Source organism: Canis aureus, chromosome 10 (assembly GCF_053574225.1).
Source record: "Canis aureus isolate CA01 chromosome 10, VMU_Caureus_v.1.0, whole genome shotgun sequence".
Lineage (NCBI taxonomy): Eukaryota > Metazoa > Chordata > Mammalia > Carnivora > Canidae > Canis > Canis aureus.
The window spans coordinates 66,888,863-66,915,168 of NC_135620.1; the positions used below are offsets into that span (position 1 = coordinate 66,888,863).

The window sequence follows — 26,306 nt, forward strand, 5'->3', positions numbered from 1 at the left end:
TTAAAGATACATTATCTAATTTAATTTTCACAGGAAGTAGCTCTTCAAGATCAATGGAAATATCAGCCCATTTTACCTAATGAGGTTGTGACTTGTATCAAATTGTAGGTCAGGATTAATGCTCTGCCTTCCTGGAACGCCCAGGTGGCTCAGCAGCTGATTGTCTGCCTTTGGCTCAGGGCGATCCCAACATCCCAGGATCGAGTCCCGCTTCAAGGTCCCTGCATGGAGCCTGCTTCTCCCCCTGCCTGTGTCTCTGCCTTTCTCTCTCTCTCTCTCTCTCTCTCATGAATAAATAAATAAAATCTTTAAAAATTAAAAAAAAAATACTCAGCTCTCCTGACCCTAGATCCAGAATCTCAGGAGTCACTAGGGTGGGCGTCCTGAAGGAGTGGGTTTGCACTTGCTCTTGAAGAATGAGTGTGGCTGTCAGTAAGCAAGGATGGGACCTGGGGGAGGGATTCCAGACAGAAGGAACTCATTGATCAAAGGGCCTGAAGTGGGAGGCTCCGGCTATGTTTGGTCATCTGATTTTATAGAACAAGAAGAGACTGAGGGGACTGAGGTCATGGAGTACAAGAAGTGGCTTGAGGCCAGGATGTGAAGGGACAGGGTGTTCCGTAAGGAAGAAGTTACAGATTGAAAGTTCAAGGACAGGCTGGTGGATGTACTGTGATTGGCCTTTACTGTATTGACTCACACAGGGTATTTGGCTTGGTTTTAATTTGGATTTATGAAACATTCCACAATTTTATCTTCTCTTGAAAAAGCAAAGTATTTAGTCACACTTGGGTCCACATTCCTAGGAAGCAGGAATTAGCTGGAGTTGCATTCAGCTGTCTCCTTTAGATGGGACACTTGCTATCCTGTGGGCCTAATCAGTACCATCCTTAGACCCAAGCAAGAGGAGCCGCTCCTCTGGGCCTGGACTTTAGGAGGGCCTTGCTCTGGCCACACTGTTTCCCATATGATGAGGAGTCCTTGGCTTCAAGGGGACTTGACTTCTCAGAGCCTGTACCCCTCTCCTGCTCCAGCTGTGCTTCAGATGCCAGGACTCAGAATGTTCTGCCTGAATGGCCCAAGCTCACTCCCAAGAGTTATATGGGTCTCTTCCCTAGGGCTGCCCTTTCAAGGGTGGGACACATGGAGGGGTGAGCCAAGGGGGAACAGATTGTGATGGAGGACACGCAGATGGAGCTCTGACCTCAGGTTGGGGTGTCCGCCCTGGGCTGCAAGAGCCTTGGAGATGCAGGGCAGAGCTGGGAGCCAGAAGGGAAGGAATGTGGGTAACAGGCCAGAGGACCTTGCTCTGTACCATCAGGTCTCAACCTGGGGCTCCTAGGAATGCAGGAACACAGTTTGAACTTGGCCTTCTGAGTCAGCATGAAGCATATTTGCTAACTTAGGACGAGATAACATAGTTTATTTAATAATTTAGAGCTTGCCTGTGTCTCTGCCTCTCTCTCTCTCTCTCTCTCTGTCTATCATAAATAAATGGATTTAAAAATCTTAAAAAAAAATAATTTAGAGCTAGGGGACCCCTGGGTGGCTCAGTGGCCGAGTGTCGGCCTTTGGCTGAGGGTGTGATCCCGGGGTCCTGGGATCGAGTCCCGTGCCAGGTTCCCTGTGGGGAGCCTGCTTTTCCCTCTGCCTCTCTCTATGTGTTTCTCATGAATAAATAAATAAAATCTTAAATAATAATAATAACTTAGAGCTTGATTTCCAACTGACCAATATTGACACATATTTATGTGGCTTCTATTTGTGTACTTGCTCTAAGCCTCAAGCCCCATCTCAATTCCTGCTCCTTTACTATTGGTAAAGTATGAATGGGCTGCAGTTCCCCTCGGCTCCTATTATTTTACACCAGGGCTGTGTCTGTCTTTGACATAACCCGTCTGCTCTTTACAGGCATAGGAGTGTGGATCCTGTTGTGAGCAATTAGTGCAAAAGAAAGTTGACGACTTTTGATCAGGGCACAGTGTGCCAGAAGGACTGCTGTAGACAGAGAACAAGGCAGGAGGGCCAGTTTAAGGGGGTCATAGGTCTAAATGAGTGGGAACAAGAAAGGAAGGGACAGAACAAGAGGAGATTTTTTTTCTTGCCTAGCGATCATTAAGTTACGGTGGCCAACTTATCCGGTTTGTCTAGGACTTTCTTGATTTCAGTTCTGAAAGCTTGCATCCCAGGAAACCCCTTGGTCCTATTGACACTGGGAAGGTTGGCCCCTCATCCACCACCTAAACATCAGGTCCCATCATATCGAGATCTTACTATACCTGAGCCAGGTTGGAACCAGGGGCCCTGGACCTGAGTACAACTTTGCTTCTAGAAGCAAACTACCCAGCTATTTCTATTCCTCAACCATCAATCAAAAATTTCTCCAGACTAAGGCAAATAACTCAGACCACAGAGGTTTCCCCCAGGTGCTGCTGATTTGGTTCTCACGGCAAGTGTGTGTTCAGGGCCTAATTGACCCATCAGGAGGCTTAGATGCTTCGTGCTGAAAGAGAAGGTGTTTCCAGTTCACCTTTGCTGGACACAGGATGTCATCTTCCCACCTGCGTCTGGCCACTGTCACTACTCTCCAGATTAACAGAGATCACACATAGCACCTAGAGTATAGAAATCTTACTAAATTAGATTCTCATCTGTTATCGAATTGGCAATTTATGAGTAAAATCAGAATCCTCAGGAAAGTAATATTTAGGTCCTAGACATGTGGCCTTGGACAAGTGACTTAACTTCCCTGAACCTTACTTTTCTTCATCTATGAAGTAGAACTAACAATGCCTGCTACAGGTTTGCTCTGAGAGTACATTTTTAAATGCTTCATGCAAAAAAGAATTGAAAGCAGGGATTTGAATTGTACACTGGTGTTCATAGTAGCATTATTCCCAGTAGCCAGCTGTGTCCATCGGCAGGTGAATAAACAAAATGTGGTCTGCCCATATAATGAAATATTATTCAGCCTTAAAAAGGAGTGAATAAAGTGCTACCACATGGATGGGCCTTGAAAAATTATGCTGTTATACAAGCTAGATAGAGGACAAATATTGTATGATTCTACTCTACGAAGCACTGAGACTAGTCAAATTCGTAGAGACAGAAATTAGAATAGACGTTTCCAGGGGCTGGTGTTTAATGGGCACAGTTTCAGTTTGGGATGATAAAAAGGTTCTGGAACTGGATATGGCGATGGTTGTACAATATTGTGGATGTACTGTATGCCGCAGAACCATATACTTAAAAATGGTGAAAATAGTAAATTTTATGTCATGTATTCAGTAGCCCAATAAAAAGTAAATGCCTCATGCAGGTACACAGCCATTGACGATAGCCCCCAAAGAAGAAGAAAGAGAGCTAGAAGGAGAATCAAGGTGCTACTAGGTGTTCAGGGATGGGAGTCTGGTACTTTAGACCACCAGAGGCCAAAGAGTGGGATCTGAGTTGGGGTTTCGTAGGACCTGGAGACCAGGCAAGGAAGGAGGCAAATCCAGGCAGCAGGAAATTTGTAAGCAAAGCAGAAGTGTGCAGTGATGGAGGCCAGATGGTGATGTGGGCTCTGCTGTGTCTCCTGTCACAGACTGGAGGAGGGACCAGGTTGCCAGGGCCCTGGAGTCCAGGTCGACCTGGTGGGACGCCAGGCAGAGCAAAGGCACTGCAGGCGTTTGGGCAGGGAGGATGGTGGGCGCTTTGTTTGCAGGCAGGTTCATCTGGGCGCTGCATGAAACGGATGGGGTGGTGCCACGGGACAGGGGGTACTGGAGGAGCCTTAGGTACACTCAGATGGTGGCCGTGAGGAGGACAGAAAGAAGGGGGAACTGGAGGCCTGTTCCAAGGGAGACTTGATAAGCAAGATGCTGGGTAAGGGAAAGAGGTGCCTGAGTGTTAAGCAGCCCGAAAAAGAATAATATAGTCCCAGAGCCAGGCCCCTGCCTTGAGATACCAGCTCTGCTGACCTTGAGTAAAGAGCCTAGTGTTTCTGTCCTCGGTGTCCTCATCCACAACACAGAGGTGAGGGCTGTCACAGGGGCCGCCTCTAGGCTGTCCAGTTAAATGAGTCAATATGTGTAAAATAGCTAAAGCCGTGTGGGGGATGGAATATATACTTGCTGTGATTGTCTATTCAGTCTGAGTGGTAAGGGTTTGTTGGCGTCTGTTACATTACTTTTTGCATTTGGATTTTTTTAGACATTGCATTAAAATAATGTACTTTAAAATATATATATTTTGACAATGCTTCTTAAACCCTCACATGCGTGTGAAACAGGTGCAGGCTTGTTAAAGCGCAGTTTGGGTTCAGCGGGGGTGAGTGGGCCCAAGGCTCCGCGCTGTAACACGCTCCCGGGGGGTCCGATGCTGCTGGCCCGCTGGCTCCTCGGTGGGAAGCCAGGCTGCAGAGGCCCAGGGGCCCCGGGCTTTCCGGAGGAGCGGGCTGTTCTGGGGAGCCATCCCTGCATTACAAATCTCCCAAACCTCGTAGCTTAAACCAAAAATATTTATTATCGTCACTATGCTGTCATCTGTCACAGTTCAGCTGTGCAGCTCTTGTCGGGATGGCTCGCGGAGTGGTTGGTCCTCAGCCGGCACCTGGGGCCGGGGTCACCTTGGAGGCTTCGTCCCTCTCGTGTCCGGCAGGTGAGGCTGCTGTCCGCTGCGGCCTCCGCTGGGGCTGTCCGCCAGGATGTCTACCCGTGGTCTCTCCAGGAAGCAGGGGACACAGCCCAGCAGCTGGGTTCCAAGAACAAGTGTCCCCAGAGAGAGAGGGAGCCACCAGCGTCACACAACATCCCTTCTGCCACATTCTATTTGTTAGAAGCGAGTCAGGATGTAAGGCCCAGCGTTATGATCATACTTAACGATACCCTATTAAATACTTGGAGGTCACCAAGAAGACTAGATCTTTTTTTTTTTTTTTTAAAGAGTTTATTTATTTACTCATGAGAGACACAGAGAGAGAGAGGCAGAGAGGCAGAGGGAGAAGCAGGCTCCATGCAGGGAGCCCGATGTGGGACTCGATCCCGGGTCTCCAGGGTCACACCCTGGGCTGAAGACAGGCACCAATCCGCTGAGCCACCCGGGTGTCCCAAGAAGACTAGATCTTGAATGTTCCCACCACAAAAAAGAATGGAAGAGGGGAAGAAGCGACCCAAAAGATAATTTTGAATGAAAAGAAGCAATGTCGCTGAGGGCCTCAGATTTCAAACAGCAGGACTGCAGTCCCAACTCTGTCCTTTCCAGGCAGGAACCCCCAGGCCTGTCGTTCCACTTGGAGCCTCCGTGTCCACATCTAGTCCAACTGTTTTCTTCTCTGGAGATCTGAAAGATTAATAAGGCCATGTACACGAATAAGCCGGCAAAGTGCTGGCTACTCAGGAATTGTTGTTTGTTGGTGAATAAGAGCCACAGGGAAGGGGTTGGCACACCTCATGTCAGATAGAGGAGCACGTAGTCACCACCGTACCTCACATCATGCAGGAGACCGGGATCTATTTTGAGTGATTAGGCCCAAATAACTATATATCCAAACATTAAAATATGATATAGGGGCAGCCCAGGTGGCCCAGCGGTTTAGTGCCGCCGTCAGCCCAGGGCGTGACCCCGGGGTCCTGGGATCAAGGCCCACATCAGGGTCCCCTGCATGGAGCCTGCTTCTCCCTCTGCCTGTGTCTCTGCCTCTCTCTGTCTCTCATGAATAAATAAATAAAATCTTTTAAAAAATGATATAGGCAAATACTGGGGAAAAAAAAGAAGGGGCTCGCTAAAGCCAGGCACTGCACGAGGGGAGAGCTGTTAGACCCCATGTCTTGAAGGGAGAAGTGTCACAAAATTTGCAGACAGGCCTAAAGCCACCGGGGGCTTGCCCCGGGAAGCTCTAACAGGAACAGAAAACTGAGAATGAGTGTGCCAGGGATGGCTAACTTGGTTGTGTTCAGATTCACAGTGGGGCAAGTAGGGGTGCTGTCTCGAGCAGGTGGGGGTGTGTGTGTGTGACCGGCTGGGGTCTCTCTCCACCACCGGCCTGACATCGTGAGAGCAAAGGACCGCGCTCCCAGCACCACAGTCCCACACGGTGCGGGGTACACAAACAGGACCCCGCCAATAGTTGTTGGGTCCATGAACGGATGGAGAGGGAGGGGGTGCTAGGCCCGAGGCTCAGAAATGCTGGGAGCCGCCCCCGGGACTAGCCCCTCTGGCACAGCCCCGGCCGTACGGACGCCTTGGGCGCGCAGAGGCCGCGCTGGGCCTAGAGGCCTGGTCTGTGGGGCAGCTCCAGGCCCCACAGCACCCAGGGGGTGGGAAGCCCCCCTCCTGACTCCCAGCGGATGGAAACTGCACCCAGAATCTCAGGAGAGAAGGAAACTCAACAGTGGCTCTTTTGATGACAGCGCTAGCTCCTTCCTAGGCAGCTCTCCCCGTTTCCTGTTTATAGGCCCGACTAAGAGCAAAAGTGACCAGATCTCTGAGCGGAAGCCTTTCCCCGGGGACTTGGAGGCAGCTCAGCAACAGGAAACCGTCAGGGCTCCTCTGGCCAGCCTGGGGGTGCCATCCTGCCCCTGGGGGGGGACAGTGGGCTTTGGGAAGAGCAGCTCCTTCTCTGAGCCGAGTGGCTCCCAGGGCCCCGCGTCCTGGGTGTGAGTGTGTATGAGTGTGAGTGTGTTGGGGTGGGGCGGGTAGACTGGGGGGGTAGGTGAGCAGAGCAGAGTGACGTTCAGGGCTGCCTGGGCAGCTGTGCGTCACTTCACTTTGGGCGGCCCAGCAGGAAAGGCTGGCCCGGGCAGGCCCTGGGTCTGCACTCGAATAATCTCCGGCTCTCCTCCAGCGGTATGTCGGCGTCCCTGGAGTTTTGGGGGGTGGCCCTAGACCCGGTTCCTGTCCTGGCTACACAACTGTGGAGCTTGACACAGAACAAGGGACACCTGGGGAGTGAGGGGCTAAAATGGTGAGAGGGCAACAGGTGAACGGCTCCTGCAGGGTTGTGAACATCAAGGCCGTGGGATGCGTGGTCCTTCCCTGCCCCTCCCCCTCGCACACGTGTGCACACGCACATGCATGCATCACACATGTGCACTTACACACATGCACACACCTATATGCATACATGCATGGCACATGTGTACACGGGCCCCACGTGTAAACACACCACACATACACGCACATGCATGTCACACACGTGTATGTGCATGCCACACGTTTATACATGCACACATCAGACGGGTGAACACCTACATGCACAAACACATACACGCACATATGTGTGCATGCAATACACACACACACACCCCTCGCAGAAAGGCTCTGTGAAGATGGAACATTTCAGCTGACACCTGAAAAATTAGAGAAGTAGCAACGCCGAGAGTATCCGGGCAAAGAGAGCAGTTGCAAAGGCTCTGCAGCTCCACAGCCGGGTTCTGGGCCCAGGTGGATGGGACGGCTGTGGCTCCCTCCACACCCTGGACGCTCCGACACTCCGAAACTCGTTCACAAAGTTAGTGGGTATAAATAATTGGCCCACGCCCCACATGCAAGAAGCCAATTCTTTGTTCTCTCTCCCTTTTTTTTTAGAGAGATTTTATTTATTTATTTATTTATTTAAAACATTTTTTTAATTTATTTATGATAGTCACACAGAGAGAGAGAGAGGCAGAGACACAGGCAGAGGGAGAAGCAGGCTCCATGCAGGGAGCCCAACGTGGGATTCGATCCCGGGTCTCCAGGATCGCGCCCTGGGCCAAAGGGAGGCGCCAAACCGCTGCACCACCCAGGGATCCCTAGAGACATTTGACTTATTCATTTGACAGAGAGAGTGAGAGGGAGAGAGAGAGAGAGAGAGAGCACAAGCTGTGGGGGGGGGGGGCGGTGCAGAGGGAGAGGGAGAAGCAGACTCCCCGCTGGGCAGGGAGCCCGACTCAGGCCTCGATCCCAGGACCTTGAGATCATGACCCGAGCCAAAGGCAGATGCTTAATGGACTGAGCCACCCAGGTGCCCCTCTTTGCTTTCTCTAAATCAAATTATATTGGACCGAGGCCCAGGGTTGCTGGCCTGGCAGGCAATTCAATGACAGTCTCCTTGGGGTTCCCTCTGATGCAGGCTTGTGCAGAGGTGCCATGCCCCCCAGCACGACAAGGCCCAGCATCACTGCCCCCCCCCCCCCCCCCCCCCGCCAGTTTGTCCTCGGATGCCTTGTTCTGGCCCTCACAGACCCTTCATTAGCCTGTGTGGCTTCTGAGCCCTGCTTGGGGACAAGGACCTGGGCAGAGGCTGGGAGCCAGCTTCCCTACACACACCACATCGTTGCCCCCCGCCCCCCCATGGGTCTCCTGCACACCCAGCCCAGCGGCTGAGCACTCCCCTCTTCAGCTCCGGGAGGAAAGTGCCCACCCGTCCCCCAGGAGGCCCGGCTTAATTTCCTTAATGAATTTTGGCTTTTGCAAAAGACCCAAAGGCCCACTCACCAAAAGCAGCTCCTGCTGTAACTCTCCTCCCTCCAAGCAGGAGAGCACAAACCCCACCCACCTGCTAGAAATGGAAAGGAGGCTGACACAGAGGAAGCACCCCCACAGGTGTTTCCGGGACCTTGCCATTAGGGTCTCTCTGTTCTCAGGGATGCAACCCGCCCAGCCCCTGAACTCGAACTCCCTGAGAACAATGCTTTTCTAACGGTCTTGGTGAAGAATCCGATTTTATTTTCTTCTTTTTCAATTTCCAATTCATCCCAGAATGTTAACTCTTGTGAAGCGCAATGAAGGAAATTCTAGAAAAATGAAAAAAAAAAAAAAAAAAACCAACCTCACAGAATACAAGCACCAATTTTTATCCCTAGATTGAACACATTGCTCTAAAAATTTCTAAATATTTTCTCTCCATTTGTAGACTCACCTCATCACCGATGGGTATCTGACCGTGGAGGGGCACGCACTTTGAGGAGCATGGCTGGCGAGTATTGGGAAGGAAGATAGTGTCTCCTCACCTCTAAAAATGAGGAGCTTAGGTCATGATCACAGGGCCCTGGGGTCGAGCCCCACATTGGGGTTCCCTGCTCAGTGGGGAGTCTGCTTGAGATTCTCCCTCTCCCTCCACCCACCCCCCACTCGTGTTCTCTCTCTCTCTCTTGAATAAATAAATAAAATCTTTTTTAAAAAATGAGGAGCTTAGTGAAGTATAGACTCTTTAAGAGGTTAAAGTAGAAGGCAGAAGCAGGGACAGCCTTCCCCATGAGCTGAGAGACTAGAATTCAGCCTCCTACACAACTACTCACAACGAGGAGACGCAGGTCAGGGCAAGGGGCCCGGAGCCCACCTGGGGAGCACACCCCCAGCAATGCCTACTGGCCCTGCCACTTACCGCCTCGCCTCAGGATGAGTCAACAGCTCCGAGCCTCAGTTTACCCATCCGTACAACTAAGAGAATAGCATTCTTTCATAGGGTTGTTATAAGGACTAGATGAGATCATAAGTGGATAATCGTGGCGCTTGCTGCTATGAAAACGTTTCCTTAGAACGAAAACTTCGGGAGAGCAGGGATTTGTATTCCCTGATGTTTCCCGAATGCCTGGAATGCCCGCAGTAGGTGCTCAGTAAATATGTGTTCAGTGACTGAATGAACCTTGCTTGTCACCATGCTGAGCTTCCGACAGCCGTGTTTATCCTATGCTGGATTCTTCAGGAGAAGGAGGGGTCTGGTTGCCCTCTGTGCTGATGCTCTACTCAGCGTCCAGGTTGCGTTTTTCAAAGCCGCACGCATTCAAGAAAGACTGGAACTGCCTCTCAGGCTGAGCCCTTCCTGGGCAGGGTGTTAAAGACTGGACTTAAGCTATATTTTCACAGAGCGTAAAACCAGATCTCTTAGGCTGGGATTTAGACTCTTCACAAATCGGGTTCCAACCGCTGTTTCTAGGCATACAGTGTGCCCCACCCCACGGGACATTGCTCCAGTGAGGACCATTCCCCGTGCTCTGGGCATGCTCTTTCTCCAAGAGGCCTTCTCAGCTCCTACCAGGTGAAAGAAGACTCATTCTACCAAGCCGGGTGTAAATGTGACCTCCTCCCTGGAGCTGGCCCCGATGTTTGGCCAAGTTCATCTCTCTCCTCCAGCTCTACCCATCCTCCCTTCTCCTCTCCCTCTTTAGAAGGCTTAGTCATCTGGTTAATTATTTGCACATCCGTCTCTCTTCACTAAGGTGCGACTCCTTAAGGACCAGGGGCCATGTCTTGAAGAGCACCGGTGCTTAATGCAGGGCCTGGCATATGAATAAATGTTCACAGGGTCCACGTTGGTGGTGGGGTTCCCCCTGCAAGTGTAAAGTCAACAGGCTTCACTTTGGCCAAATATAGGTGCCAATCAGAAGAGGAAATGAAAGCCCCACACCCACTGGCCCAATATCACTTTTCTCTAACTACTCCTTAGTCTGGGGTAGGTATTTTCTGGACAGCATGATGGACAGCCTGGTGGCTCCAAACTGAAGGACGGTGTAGCTTAGGGTGTATTTCTCAGGCTGAAGTCAGAGGCAGAAGGGACCACGGGAACACAGGAGATGGCCCACACAGGGCGTAGGGCTCTGAGGTCGGGGGTGGCTGGCTTCCAACCCGAGGTCTGCTGTGACTGGCTCGATGACCCTGGGCACGCTTTTTTACCTCTGAAATCTTCAGTTTCCTCATCTGTATAATGTGGATAATGTTAGAACTTCCCCGCCTAGAGGAGGAAGCCAAAGTGGGGACGTCTGCCCCACTGGCAGTCTATGGGGAGTGCCGCAGGATGCTAACCTTTGCAGACTCTGGCACCGTACTGTGGGGACAGAAGGCTCACAAACTTCCATCACCCCAGGCACCAGGTGCCCTTACCGTATCACCAAATCTCACAGCACAATTATGAGGCTTAAACACAGTAACGTGTGTAGGGGGCTTAGCACCCTGCTCTGAGTGTGGCCATTCCGAGACTCAGGGAGAAGGAGCAGCCCCTCTGTGGGACACTCCATTCTCATGGCATTCTCCATGGCGTTCATGGCTCTTGGAGTTCATGTTTGGATGTGGCATGTGTAGCTTGTGTTCCATCGGCCAAAGCAAATCATATGGCCAAGCCTCGTGTCGACGGGGGTAGGGAAGTAAGCCTCCAGGAGGACAGCAACGCAAGTCTCTTGGCATTGGGTGGGGATGTATAATCCTCTTATAGGGAAGGCAAAAAATAATTGGAAAGAATAATACAGCCTGCCACATGTTTTTATGAGTGCCAGCTAATCTTTGTCTCGTGGTAACCCTATGAGGTAGGTATTATTACCCCCGTTTTATGGAGTGGAGAATTAAGGCTTGATACGGCTCACTAGCCTGCCCAGAATGTAGCCAGTAATTAATAGGGCTGCCACTTGAAGCTGGTCTGGTGGCATGTGGCCAGCCTTGACTCAGGCAGCAGCTTCCTGAGGACTCGTCTTCATAGAGGTGTTGTCATTCAGTAAGCATGCACGAAGTACCTACTACGTGCCTCCTTGATGACAGCTCTGAAGCTGAGAAGGACAAGGCACATGGCTCCTGTCTGCCTGGCAGGGTATGCTGTTCAGAACTCGAAAGGGTGCTGCAGGGGCTCAGTGCAGACGGGTGCATGCCCAGCTGGTTCGCTAGTGAGCCCTGCAGAGGCAGGGCCTATGATCTGGTCTGATCCAAAGCCCTCGTCAGCCCCTCCTGGGGCTTCGTCCCAGGAGTGGACCCCCTCAGAGCCTGCATGCCACAGAGGACAAAGGTCCAGAGACTTCAGGGTCAGCCTGAAAGAGAAAGAGAAACCTACTTGTGATCTGACTTTGAATCAGCACGGTGACACATGTGGCTACCTTGCAAGAGCACACCACTCTCACTTCCCTGAACGGTTTCCATTTTAGAGGCATGGTAATTAAAAAGAAGAAGGAAAGAAATCCCCTTCCATGGTTTGCAACATGTACTGTAATAGGAAGAAAACCCCTTTTCTTATCACAGCTGCCTGTGTGTTAGGGCACAGGGCCCAGCATTTGGCTTGTCTCTGCAAGCACAACCGATTACGTAGTGAGCAGTTGCCCCTCAAACAAAGATGGCATGCGTGCTGCAAAACAGGCCACCTCTTAATGAGGCAAAACCCCATAAAAAAGCCGGCACAGCCGCTGACTGTCCCTCTCGGGATGAGGAAGGCCTCTGAAATGTGAGCACGTATGTTCCGCAGCAGACCCTTCTGGCGGCGTATCACATCTCCAAGGAAATGTTTTTGAAAGAGGGGGACTCTATTTTCAGTTTGGTTATGGACACACACATCCTCGAAAATTTCAGAAAATGTCACAAAGCTGAATATATCTATACATACATATATATGTGTATATGTATAAATACACCTATTTGACTTTATCTGAAAACTGCAGGTAGACATTGGTGTGCTTTGAGTTTATACTCCCTTTAAAAATTCAGTCTTAGGGCAGCCCAGGTGGCTCAGTGGTTTGGCGCCGCCTTCGGCCCAGGGCGTGATCCTGGAGACCTGGGATCGAGTCCCACGTCGGGCTCCCTGCATGGAGCCTGCTTCTCCCTCTGCCTGTGTCTCTGCCTCTCCCTCTCTCTGTCTCTCATGAATAAATAAATAAAATCTTTTAAAAAATTAGTCTTGGAGCTGATTAGAAAGGAGCCAAGTTCTGAGTTCTTTGGGCAGGAACCTCCTTGCTGAGTCTGAGACCCCTGGGAGAGCAAGGAAGGGCACCCCATCGCTGGGGAACCATGGGGCCTGTGTTTGCAGGTTTAGCCAGAGGGGAAAGAGCAGATTAAACCATCATGTCCCATGTCCCATGCCTCAGTAACCAAGACAAATAATACTTTAATGCAATATTTAAAAAAATCAAATTAGCAAACTATGGCCATGGGCCATCTGCCTGTGTTTACAAATAAAGTTTTACTGAAACTCCTTTTTAACTGGAATGATTCCAAGTTTTATTGGACCTGAGTTCACTGTGCCCCTTATGCTTTATGTCCGAGGCAAGCCCTCAACTCACCTCTCCGAAGACCTAGCCCTGCCCCACATCGGTTCACTCGTTCCCTCATCCGCCCCATACCTGCAGAGTGGTAAGCTCCAGGAGACAGAGCTAACAGTTATTGAGCACTTACTGCATGCCAGCCACTGTTGTAAGCCTTTGGACATATTGCCTCATTTAATCCCCCCCCACCCCCGCCCCAACAATCCCATAGGTAAATACAATTATTCATCTCGTTTTACAAATCAGGCATGAAAGGTGAAGAAACTTTCCCAAGATCAAACAGCTAGGAAGAGGCAGGGCCAGGGTTTACAGCCAGGCAGGCTGACGGCTTTGAATGGAGGATGCTTAGAGGAGGAAGGGAGACTCGGCTCTGGGAAGCCATCACGGAGGAGATAAGGTGTTGGACGGGTAAGTAGAAGTTTGCTAGACAGAAAAAAACAAGTAGATGCTACAGGAAGTGAGTGTTTTAGAGGAGCAAGTCTGGGGAGAGGTCCTTTCTGGCCACTCTGGGCCCAGGCCCTACCATGGAATCAGAGCAGCAGCAAAATCCTACAACTAACCCCATTTACTCAGTGCTTACCCTGTAGGCTGGGTATTCAACTAAATACTTTTTGTGCCTTATGTCATTAAGTCCTCAGAGAAACAATGAGTGGCTACTACTCCTAATTCTGTTTTACAGAGGAAGAGTCTGAGGCAGAGAGAGTAAGTGGCTGAGCCAGAATGCAAACCCAGTGGGCACTATTCATATTGTGGTCCCGGCCAAACCCAAGAACCTAGCACCAGAGCTGCAAACTGAGCCAGACACTGTGCCAGGGGTTCCCAAATGTCATCATGCATCAGAATCCCCTGGAGAGTTCATTAAAACAGATTGCTGTGTCCCACCCCTAGAGATCCTGATTCAGGAGGTCTGGGGGCAGAGCTGAGAATTTGCATCTCTAACAAATTCCTGGGTGATGCTGAGGCTGTTGGCCCAAGAACCAGACATGGAGAACCTATATTGACTCTGTGTGATCCCACAACAGCGTGGCAGTGGCCTCCTCAGCTGCACCGGGAAACACAAACACAGGAGGTACTGGAAAGAAAACGCTTCCTTCTAGATCCATAGGTCAGAATCCACCCTCTGCTGAGTTTTCAATCTTTGCTTTTATTCCAGTGGCTTTCTTTTCTCTGATACTTGCACTGAGCCTCTTGATTGTCCAGGCTCTTCATCTTGCTTTCTGCTCACGGGGACTTTTGTGACTTCCCCCACATACTGGTGCTCCTGCAGAATTAGGCAGCCCCACGTGCCACCACCTGTGTTCCGAGCCTGGTGTGCTTCTTGGATTGACGTGGACTCCAGGCATCAAGAGTGGGAGGGAGGACGAGCATGATGATCACGTGTCTCCTGGTGGTTCTCCGGGCTGCACAGGGACTTGATGATACCAATTAGTAATTCATTCCATGTATTAGTCAGAAGCCCTGGTGTTACACGTGACAAAACCCGATTTGAACTGGAATGGGAAAATCGGGCACTCCCAGAGCCTGGTCACAGGAAGGGCGGGGTGGCAGCTGGGCTGCAGGCGTGACTGCCCAGGGCTCCAAGTGCCACTGGCCTCGACTCTTCACCCACCGCCTCTACCTCTTCCTGAGAGTCAACATCAGCCTTTTCAGGCAGACTCTGTCCACACAGCTGGAGAGACGCCTGCCATCCACTGTCAAGCCCTCCATTTTCAGCCCCACCTCGAAAAAGCAACAAGGAGACAGGGCTCCTGGATTCTGGGAAGAGCTCTGAGTGGCCCAGCCTGGATCATTGTCCATCCCTGGACCAGAGAGCCCTTGGCCATTCTGGATGTCTACCTATGTCCAATCTGGGATGAGGTGGGGACAGGTTTTTAAAGGATGTGCAATCTCCCTCCAACCATAATGTTAGGGTTGGATGAAGGGTCATTTTCTAGAAAACACTAGAGGAGACGCTGGGCAGGAAGATAAACCCCACAGGTGAGTGGGTGAGTGAGTGGAAGGATGCGTGTCTTCTCGGTATCAGGCACCAAGTTGGCAGCCGCAGTAGATGGAGAGAGGTAAGCGTGGAAAGCCCCGGCCTTCCCGGAGCTCACAGTCTAGAAAGCAGGCTAAGACACGCCATGGATGTCAGCGAAGCCAGGTAGGAATTTCTGCGGGTCACAGCAGGGGCAGGGGAGGAGGATCCCAAAGGCTTTGGGCAAACCATGGCTCACTCACGCGCCCACCAGCCAACTCGTGAGCGCTCACTCGGTGTTAAAACACATGCCTGCCCTCCACGCACTTGGCCAAGTGGAACGCCTGCAGGTGTCATGCAACCCTGTCCCCAGGCAGCCGGCCACTCGCAAAGCTGTTGGTAAAGCTCTGCAAGGAGAAGCGTATCCATCGTGGCTAGCTGCTGTCCCCACCCTGCTCCCCCGGCCACATCAGGTCCTTCTCCCTGTGCCAACTTGGGCTCTCCTAGCCCGTGCAGAGTAACCTCACGGAGGATCACTGGTCTGCCCTGTGCCTCCTGCTGGCTGACCCTGGATCCCTGGGCAGAGACGCTTCTCTTTTTTCCATCCCTTTATTTCATGTCCTTTCATTTCCATGATATTCTCTCTGGGACTCCTTGCTCCTGCAAGCTGTGGCTTCCAGAGCTTTTTAAAGAAATGGAGCAATCATGGCAACTCCTCCCTGAGCCATTTGGCCTTATCACTGTGGACACATTTGTCTGCATTTCTCTGTCGGAGTGGCGAGCCGGATGGTGGCACTGAGGACTTGGGCAGATGTCATCGGGCTCCTTGATTCCCGTTTTGTCTTTTCCACACGGCCCTCTGGTCCCAGTCTTCTGTTTTAAGTCCGGCCAGGAGGACAGAGGAGGCATTTGAGGGCTGCGTGGCTTTAGGAACTCTCAGCAGCTGTATGGCCGCCCTGGCACCCATCTGTCCCATTCCACTACGGGCAATGGGAATGAATGCCCGGACCCTCCCCCCACACACACACCTCACCAACCTTGGCAGAGTGCAGTAAACCAGGCTTAAAGCTGTCGGTCAGCATCTCTGTCCTCTCCGTATTGGCATCACCTTTCTCTGTGCCTGTCCTTCCAAGAGCTTCTTTAGGCCCCTGTCTTTATAGCTTTGTTCCTCATGTGCTTGGCCACAGCAGGTGTCTACAAAATGAACTGGCCTCACGAATGGAACTAACGAGGGAACCAGCTCAACTCTTAATGTAAAGCAAAGGGGTGAAGTAGCAACAATTATCCATCCTGCTGGTTTCCCGTCATAGTGTTGGGTGTGGGGAGTGGTGATTAAGAACACCCCTGAGGTCCCCTTTAAATTCAAGAATATATTGGAAAACAAGATACAATGAGGGTTTTTTTTTTTTTTTTTTTTTTTTTGGTGTTTGGTTTTTTGTTTTGTTTTGTTATTGAAAGGTGATTAGAAAATGCGGTTTAGATTTGTGTGAATATATCCCTCACCTGAATTAAACCCTCCGACCCAGTCTCAGACGGGTCTGGACAACCACACGCCTCCCTCAAGAGCAGGCCAGTTTTTGAAGGCAGAAGAGAGAAACGGGTGTCCTTGGGATGCTCCTAAAAGAGTAGAAAGGCCCCATCACACACACTCAGTTCCCTGTCACACCTTCTCTTGACTCTGGTGTCCCTGGAGTGGAGGCCTGCTCGGTGCTTGCTCTCTGCCCTGTGCCTGCATAGGCCTGGCCTGTCCACCGTTACTCTTCTCAGTTCTGAGGTCCCTGAGCTCTGCAAACAACGGATGCTTCCCTCATATTGAGGAAAGAACCAGGCTTTGGGCCACGAGTCCTTCTCTTCCTGGTGTCCTTGAACAAAGCCATCCAGTCACAGTGACCCTCCCCTTCCTCCGTTCTAGAATGGGGTGTCATCAACTTTGCCTGCCCCCAGGCTCAGCTGACCTCAATTACTTACTAAATTGCTCGAATCCTTATGGGAGGAGAATTTTTCAAGGTGATTTGGGGATCAAGTGGGAAGATTTATACACTTTGAAAAGGGTTCTGTGTGTTTCTTTTGGACACTGAGGCTCAGGAGAGGTAAGCAGCTTGCCTAGGGCCTCTGCCCCGGGTCCCATCTCCCTAGACCAGCTCCTGCCATCCAGAGCTGCTTTCTTGCTGCTTCTCTGCTCTCTCTCTCTCGAGCCTTCGGGCTCATCCCAGCAGCTTCGAGGCAGGTTCAGCTGCGGCTAATAACACCCATCTGCATCCTGCCCGGCATCCTGTACGCACCAGTTAACGTTCAGTAAGTACTTGTCTGCTGCCTGGGTCCTTTTACTAGAATTAAAAGCAGGCACTTTTGCTGCTTTAAATTCTAAGTGGCTTTGAAAAACAAGCAAAGATTTAAGTCCATGAAAGTCTGGAAGGGGAGCCAGGAAACCCGAGGATGGGTAGTGGTCTGGCTGTGAGATGCTGTACAAGTCTGAGCCATCCCCTGGGCCCCCACCGGCCCCAGCTATCCTAAGGATGCTCAAAGCAGGGAAAATGTCTCTGAACAAGTTAGTGAGTCATTACTGCCTACACATAATTGAGCAAACTTCTCCCTAATGTCTAACTGAGACAAGGTGGGTGACCAGAGAGGGAAACTTTTGGTTTGGTTTGGTTTGTTCTTAACAAGAAGAAGCCAGCTAGCCTTTGGGTCTCCAAGCCGCATGAAAACCAGACCCCATTAATCCTGGGGGAGGGGTGGCAAGGTATGGAAGCCGGACTCCAGAAGTGGCCTCCTCTACTTACGTTTTCCCTTGAGCCCTCTACACACTTGGGAATGGGTGAGAAAATGGTCCTTTGGACCAGCTCAACAGGCTTTTGTGGGCTAGCCTGAAAATTGAAATGTATTTTTTTTTAAGATTTATTTATTTATTTATTTATTTATTTATTTATTTATTTATTCATTCATTTATTTATTTATGATAGACAGAGGCAGAGACACAGGCAGAGGGAGAAGCAGGCTTCATGCAGGGAGCCCGATGTGGGACTCGATCCCGGGTCCCCAGGATCAGGCCCTGGGCTGAACGCGGTGCTAAACCACTGAGCCACCCAGGGTTCCCCAGAAGGTATTCTTTTTTTTTTTTTTTTTCCCCAAAAGGTATTCTTTTGACAAAATGTGCTCGTGGTTTCCAATACCTGGTTAACGTGTTGGTTTTTGTTACTCTATTTCCCTCTATCCTTCCCTTCCACGCCCCCCCTTCCATTTTTTCTTTTTCCACGCGGTCTCTCCCCTCTGTCTCTCCACATTCCTTCCCTCTCTCTTCTCCTCCCTCCCTCTCCACTCCATCCACCTGTTCTCAGGTTCTTACCCCGGTAGCCCACAAGCCATTTAAGGTGACTGGCAGAAACATAAATTAGGAAAACGTAAATGAAACATAAAAGATTCAAACGAGGGCACCTGGGTGGCTCAGTCAGTTGAGTGCCTTCAGCTTAGGTCATAGTCTCGGGGTCCTGGGATCGAGCCCCACTTTGGGGGGCTTCTCTCTCTCCCTCTGCCTCTGCCCCCTGCTCATGCTCTCTATCTCTCTTGCTTGCTCTCACTCTCTATCTCAAACAAATGGATAAAATCCTTTAAAAAAAATGTAGAACATGCCTTAGGATATGCTTCCCAGGCTGCACGGTTAGGTTTTTAAGCTCGGTGGCAGATATCCACAGCCGTGCTGCTATGCATCAGTGCTAAGCTATTGGCTCAATTGACTGGTACGAAAGTCTATTCAGACTAAGAGCATGTTGGAATAGGCATGGACACAAGTGGCTGCTAGAAAACTGAGGCCAGTGTGAGTAGGGAATGGACATTCTGATTCTGGGAACAGATTCCTGAGCCTGAGTTCTGTGGCCCTCAAAGTGACTCATATATAAAACATTTAAAGTAGCTACCAAACCAGGAGCATCTGGTTTAAAAGGTTTTCATGAGTTATCACCACAGACTGTGACATGGGAAGGGCATTGCTGAGTTTATCTTTGTTTAATGGATTGTTTTTTCACTATGCGATACATTCACACGATTCCAAGTGGAAATCTGGGGCGCCTGGGTGGCTCAGTCGGTTAAGCATCTGCCTTCGGCTCAGGTCATGATCCCGGGGTCCTTGGGATCGAAGTCCACGTTGGGCTCCCTGCTCAGAGGAGACCTGCTTCTCCCTCTCCCTCTGCTTGTGCACACTTTCCCTCTCTGCCAAAGAAATAAATAAAATCTTTAAAAATACACAAAATAACCAAAGTGCAAATCTTATAAAAAGGTACACATCGAGATGTCTTATTTGGAAGGCATGCCCACTTATTGTCCCCTCTGCCACTCCCCCAAAAGTAAACCACCTTGAGTTGATTTCTTGCCAATGCCTTCCTGTATACAAATGTAACCAAATACAAAAATATATTCTCATTCTCCTCCCCTTTTAATACAAAAGATATAATGCGACCTACAGTGTTTTGAAGCTTCTTTTTTTCCATTTAATGACATATTCTGGAGAGTTTTCCGCGTTAGTATGTACGAACATATTCATTTACATACACTCAGAGCTGCGTAATATTCCATTGTGTGCATGTACTTTATTCCAAATTGCAAACTCTGCCCATTTTACCGATATTCTGGTGGGGCTCAGGTGTCCACAGTGTAGGGAGAATCAGAAGGCTGTGGTGTGGGAGTCAGAGCCCCTGAGCCTGGGAGACCTCCTTGCTGATGGGAGACACAGCACTCGGTGTGAGACCAGGCTTTCTGGACATGAGTGTCCACCTCACTCTGGTTTAAACCATATTCTGGTTTAAAACTCTGTAAGTCGGAGTATCTGGTGCCATCAAGAAGATCATTTATATAGAAAACAAGTAATGAGATACGAATTTATTGCATAAATCACCACAGGTAGTTTCTTTTCAACATCAGGAGGTGCAATATCACTTAAGAAATAATCCTTAAGGGCAGCCCGGGTAGCTCAGCGCTGTAGCACCGCCTTCAGCCCAGGGCCTGATCCTGGGGTCCCGGGATCGAGTCCTGCGTCGGGCTCCCTGCACGGAGCCTGCTTCTCCCTCTGCCTTTGTCTCTGCCCCCCTCTCTCTCTCTGTATGTCTCATGAATAAATAAATAAATAATCTTAAAAATCTATTTTAAAAAGTCTTTAAAAAAAAATCCTGATGAGGTCATAAAAATTCACTAAAGGTGCCTATGACCTCATCTCTCCTTTCCATCTTGACCATTTTTTGGAGCTAACTTCTCCATTGATTTTGAGATCCTTAATCCTCTCTATTTTTAAGGGTACTATTGGGGTGTCTAATATAAATTAGGATAGTGAAATATATCTCTAGTCTCTTCAAGGGATCTTTAAGTAACAAATATATTCCCCCAAATCTCCTTTTATGTGTAATTGTTACAAATTATTAATTATAAAAATCAAATGGCTGTATCCATGGAGAACTGACCTTTTAAAGACAATGCAAGGTGACTTCTTTTAGAATTAAAAATTCCACTTCAGATAGTTAGTGTATTAACTTTCTAGAAAGCAGAGCACATCTGTAGACTATTCCTGCCCTAAATATTTGCTATCTATAACAAGGTAAAATCCCTATGTGGAATATGCTTACTTGTCTTCTAAAACTCTGAGTTGCTTTTTTTTTTTTTCTTATTCCACTGTGCACCTTGCAGTAACCTGACATCTCTTTCATCTCATTAAACTGGCTTCAACTGGTAATACTTCATTAAATTCAAAAGAAACTTGACCCCCATCAAAATCCAGATCTGAAAACATTTAACTTTAAGCTGTAGCTCAGAAAAATGCTAATATTTAATAAAGCCTTGATAGAAGGTGTTGACTCAATATTTGGGAAATTGAATGACAGCTCGCTGTGAGAAAGCTTAGAGGGGAAAGTGCATTTGACTAAATGTAATTAAATGTGATTTCTTGAATTATTTTGCTGCAGTTCATAGCGAACCTTCCAATATTACAATAATTTTCTTGACCTTGATTTCGATCTATCCTAACTTAACTGTCAATACTATATCAGAATTTACTTTCATCAGTGATGCTTAAAGAGGAATTCCAAAAATAAAATGCTGTAATTGCCTACTATAAAAATATTCCAATAGCCTTTCCATCAGATGAATTAGACAGGGTTCCTTTATGTCTGGATTTTCCTGGTTCCACATTTTCTCTGATGTTCAGACAGATGCAGACTAATTTTTCAGTGTGACAACCCCTCTGACTTAGATTTTCTATTTCCCTTGTGTTTGTGCCAATTAAGCCAAGCCTCAGGCTGTACTTACGACATATTTTCGGAAATTCATTGTGTAAGAGATGTTGACAGTCTACTGCTTTGTTTTCCCTTGGTCTTCCTCATTTCTCTAGAATCCTACCCTTTCTCTTCTTTGAAGTCTGTGTTTGACATTCTTTGAAAAGATGTTTCATACATGTGGCTTATTGTAATGAGTAATTACATCCAAGGAGAAAGCTCCAAATCACTGACACAGAATGACTAGTTCTAGAAACATTTCCTAAAGGACATGCCATTCCTTTTCAACAGATTTTTATCCGCCATTTATTTTGTGCAAAAGTTCATATTTGGGGTCTGATGCTGTTTTCTTTCTCATAAACTTTAAAATAAATATTTCAACTTGAGTAATAAGATATAGAAAACAGAATCTAATGTACATTCAACCATAAGCTATCACTGTGAAGTTAAATTTTCTTATGATGTTCAGTAGAAGCCGGGTGAATATTTATATTGTTAGGATTGTGTACCTACCCTTCTATATTCTGCTTTTCTTTTTCATAAGGTGATTTTCATGTACACGTGTCTCTGAGTTTTTCAGCTTGGGATAAAAATTTTGATCTTTTGGCCATTACTTTGATTTATCTTCTGTTTGTGTCAAAGACTACAAACAGTCTTATAGTTTCCTGGAGGTCTTTTGCTACAAGGAAGAGAAAATTATCTCTCATTTGGCTTAAACAATAAAGAAGCGATATAATTGCCCATAATAACTCCTGTGGGGGGGCTGCCCTGGAGATGTTTAATTTCACTACATGGTGACATCCTCAAGGGGCCCCACTTGCTTCTATGCTTCTGCCCTGCCATCCCAAGGGAGGCATCTGTGTCACTGAGCAGCTGTTCTCGTGGTCACATAATAGCTGCCATATTCCAGGCATCACAGCCCCCAGGGATATGGCAATCGTCAGTGGAAGAAGAGAGGGGTGTTTCTTCATGTCTCTTTTCAAGAGCAAGGAAATATTTCCCAAAGGGGCCTATCTGGCTTCTCTTTCATTGTTCATTCGATATGTCATTGGCCAGTGCCTTTCCTATACCCATCACTGGCAGAGAACGTAGGATTCCTAGGATTCATTTAGTGAAACACAGGGCCACGTGAAGGAGAGCAGCTCACCTGGACTGGATGGTTTCTGTTCTACAGAAGAAGGATAGTTTCCGCTATACTTCCCTTCCATGTATTCTAGATTGTTATCCCAAGAGATTAAATCACTTTATGAGGGGATCCCTGGGTGGCTCAGTGGTTTAGGGCCACCTTTGGCCCAGGGTGTGATCCTGGAGTCCCAGGATCGAGTCCCACATCTGGCTACCTGCATGGAGCCTGCTTCTCCCTCTGCCCGTGTCTCTGTGTCTCTCATGAATAAATAAATAAAATCTTTAAAAATAAAATAAATAAAATAAATCACTTTATGATACCAACCTGAGGGGCGCCTGAGTGGCTCAGTGGTTGAGCATCTGCCTTTGACTCAGATTATGATCCTGGGGTCCTGGGATCAAGTCCCACATCAGGCTCCCCACAGGGAGCCTGCTTCTCTCCCTGCTTGTGTCTCTGCCTCTCTCCCTCTGTGTCTCATGAATTTAAAAAAAAATGTAAAAAACAAATCTTTAAAAAAAATACCAACCTGCAACATCTAAGTGTGCTTGTTCCCTGACAAAGCTGTCTCTGTCATGTTTACTTATCATTTACAAATTTGTAAGTTAGTTATATATAATGAAAGTATTATTTATATGTGTGTTTCTGTAATGATAACCAAGGTAGATGCAGTCCATTTAGGGTGAGTTGGTTTGCAGTTTCTTTAGAGTTTCACATCCACTAAATTTGAAAGCCCCTATCTAACCAACTTTATACAGTAGTTGCTCAAAGGCACTTACTACCACTCACTATCCCTATACAATTTTTTTTTTAATTTATCCATGAGAGAGAGAGAGAGGCAGAGACACAGGCAGAGGGAGAAGCAGCCTCCATGCAGGGAGCCTGATGCGGGACTCAATTCCAGGACTCCAGGATCATACACTGGGCCAAAGGCAGTGCTAAACTGCTGAGCCACCCAGGCTGCCCCCTATACAATTTTTAAAAAGATTTTATTGATTCGAGACAGAGAGAGCACAAGCAGGAGGAGAGGCAGAGGCAGAGGGAGAGGGAGAAACAGACTTTCCACTAAGCAGGGAGCCCAGATGGGGCTCGATTCCAGGACTCCAGGATCATGACCTGAGCTGAAGGCAGACGCTTAGCTGATTGAGCCACCCAGGTGCTCCACCCCGATACAATTTTTGAGTCAGATTCCATACCTACTAAGTAAGCCTATATTGCAAATATCTTCCTTATAAGATGTCCATGTTCACGAATAGGAAAGCATGTAAGCAAAAGGGTAAAGGAGTGTGTCGGGAGGTATTCACTGCCAAAGCGTTCCAGGTACTTGGAGATTGAAGGGCAGATTGCAGCTGGAGCAAGGAGGGTACCTCTTTGGCCCTCTCCTATCGGTCGCTCCCTCGTGCCCTGTATCCAGGCATCAGCTCTGCCATCCTATTGTCCTGCCCCACAGTCGCTGGAAAGGCAAGCAGCTGGGTCCTTCCAGCTGTAGCTTATCATAAATCTCTGACCTTCGAGGATGTTCCAGCCACTTTCTCACTTTCCTCTCAGGATGCCTCACTACTATTCAGAAGGCCCTCTCCCTTGTGGTCAAGCTGGCAGGTGAGTCCTGGCCCCCCAGTTCCATTTGCCTCAAATACTCACATTCTTCTGGAGGAAGGACCCCAGCTAAAATGACAACAGCAACAAGCTCGCCCTTTCATCTTTACCACTCCAAGTAGGTTGCTTTAAATACCTTATTCTGGTAGGAGACCCTTAGCAAGGGCGCCTACGCCTGTTGGGTTTACACGAGTGAGGGGATCCAGAGCTTTGGCGTGGCCCACTTTTAGCTGGCTGTATGGACGTCCACCCAGAGAGACGCTGCAAGCTGCTTCTATTGTCGTTCAAACCTGGTCCATCCTTCTTGTCCCATCGAAGTTGTAAGTTGCTGGAGGTGGCTCCCTCCTTCACCCCTGGCCACGTGGGAACATGGATCATAACTCAGTCTGTCTCCAGAGATCCCCCTCTAATCTAAATGCTGAACTGCTACATCGGTTAGGAATTGTCTCTTTAAACATCTGTGGAAGGGGGAAAACACATTTTTTCCCCCTCTCAATTCTTCTTTTTCCAGGATGGAAAGAATTTAAGGGAAAGACAAACTCCTTGGGTTCATCACCGCTTAACCCATTGTTTCCTCATGGTTTGGCTCATAGACGTCTCTGTGAAGAACAGAAGTCCTGCCCTTCGGCATGTGGGCACAAGTGGGTGGCTCAGTGCACGCACATGTTTCCATGTGGTGTTGTCAAAGCACTTTCCAGAAATGACCTCAACCTGACCCCCATCTAACGAGCCCCAGGGTAGAATCCAGAACCAGCCCTTCAGAGTCTTAATCCAAGCTGCAAGAGCTACCTTTCAAGTGGCCCCACAATTTAACTCTCCGTCAAAGCAAAAGTGAAGAGCCCTGGTTAAAGAGGACAAAGGCAGCTCCCCTTTACCCCAGTAGGCTTCAGACCAAAGCTAAGACAAGTCATCTGAATGTGGGGGTGTATGTCGGAGTCAGTGACATTGCCAGAAATTGGCACATTTGTCAGAACACCTTGCCTTTTTGTTCGTTGTGAGATCAGCGTGTGCCCAGAATCCTGTAAGCGTGTGGTAATATTTTTATTCTTGGAGAAAAAAAATAAGAAGGCGATGTTGAAAGGCTTGCTCTTTGTTTTCCAGATTTCCCCTCGGCACTGAGTAATTTGTTTCCCACTAATGTAGGACTTTATCTTTGGTTAACGGGAACTTCTCTGCATTAAGGCCTAGGGATATGGGTCCCCTGAGAGTGGGTCCCCTTTCCCACTAGTCCTGCCTCGTACGGGGTGTGGGGGGCCTGGAAGCCCAGCTTGGGGTGGGACCAGCTTCAAGAGAAACATTCCTGCATCTCCAGTTGGGAAAGGAGCCAGGATATTTTTTAAATGTTGCCTTTGGACAACCCTCTCTTTGTGTCTCATGGTTTTGCTTCTTCCTTCAACAGCTTCTCGCCTTGTCTTGACCACCACCGTATTTCTTTAAGGCGATGATGAAAAAGTGGCACTTGGGAGGATCGTCAGTGGTAGCAAGTGTTGCCCTGAATGGCGGGTTGCTGTTCATCCCCAAGCTCACATCCTTGTTACTGAGGATGTTTTGAACCATGTGGCTGTGGTGGCCATGTCTACCATAACCAGGTTTGGGGAGGCATCAGGATGCCAATGGTGTAGGGGCATAAAGAAATACCTCACTGGGATGTAATCGCAGCCTGGAATACTTAAAAGCTGTTTCCTAGAGGCAGAAATAAGCCTGTGTTGGACTCCAGAAGGCTGAGCTCAGACCAGTAGCTGTGCAGGGTTAAGTTTTACCTCAGGGACGTGGAACTTGCTAAAAACGGAATGGGCTATGTATCAGTTTCCCAGGGCTCCCATAACAAAGTACCACAAACTGGGTGGCTTAAAACAACCATTTTTTTTCCTTGGGTTGCAAAGTGTTCTCTCTCAGTTTTAGAAGCCAGAAATCCCAGATCAAGGTGTTGTCAGGGCTACGGTCTCTCTGAAGTCTCCAGGGACAGATCCTTCCCGGCCTCTCCCAGCTTCTGGCAACATAACTCTCATCTCTGCCTCCATCTTCGTGTGGCCTCCTCTTCTTTGAAGGACACCAGCCCTACTGGATTAGAACCTATACTCATAACCTCATCCTAACTTGGTTACATCTGTAAAGATCCTATTTCGCACATAAGATCATATTCTGAGGTGCCAGGGGTTAGGACTTCAACGTTTCTTTTTGGGGAACACAGTGCAACCCACCCTGACAAGCTACCTCTATGGGAGTGATTTCCTGATCCCCTGAAGGGTTGCAAATAGAATCAGAGTGAGCTGTTTTTCAAGATGCTTAAAGAGATGCAAGCATTAAGTAGAGAATAGGACCAGATGTCTTCCAGGATCTCTTCCAACGATGGCATTTGCTAATTTTATGAGTCCTGTTGTAAAGGACTCTGCAAAATAATG

At 48.6% G+C, this 26,306-nt stretch overlaps 1 protein-coding gene and 1 long non-coding RNA gene across 10 annotated transcripts in view; one reads left to right on the forward strand and one right to left on the reverse strand.

The window, feature by feature from the left end:
- PALM2AKAP2 (PALM2 and AKAP2 fusion) overlaps positions 1-26,306 on the forward strand; it is a 468,534-nt gene that overhangs the window by 296,277 nt on the left and 145,951 nt on the right. Inside the window, exon 1 of one of the 9 annotated variants that reach the window (XM_077912868.1) lies at positions 17,004-17,021. The exons of the other annotated variants lie outside the window; for them this stretch is intronic. The gene's annotated coding sequence lies outside the window, so the exon portion shown is untranslated. Of the gene's footprint in view, positions 1-17,003; positions 17,022-26,306 lie in introns of those variants that run through there. 9 annotated transcript variants of the gene reach the window in all.
- LOC144322638 (uncharacterized) lies at positions 18,924-24,493 on the reverse strand. Its single transcript, XR_013388295.1, has 3 exons — positions 24,041-24,493; positions 21,699-21,864; positions 18,924-19,137 (listed from the first exon to the last, which is right to left on the reverse strand). It is a non-coding gene; the product is annotated as an uncharacterized LOC144322638 (long non-coding RNA).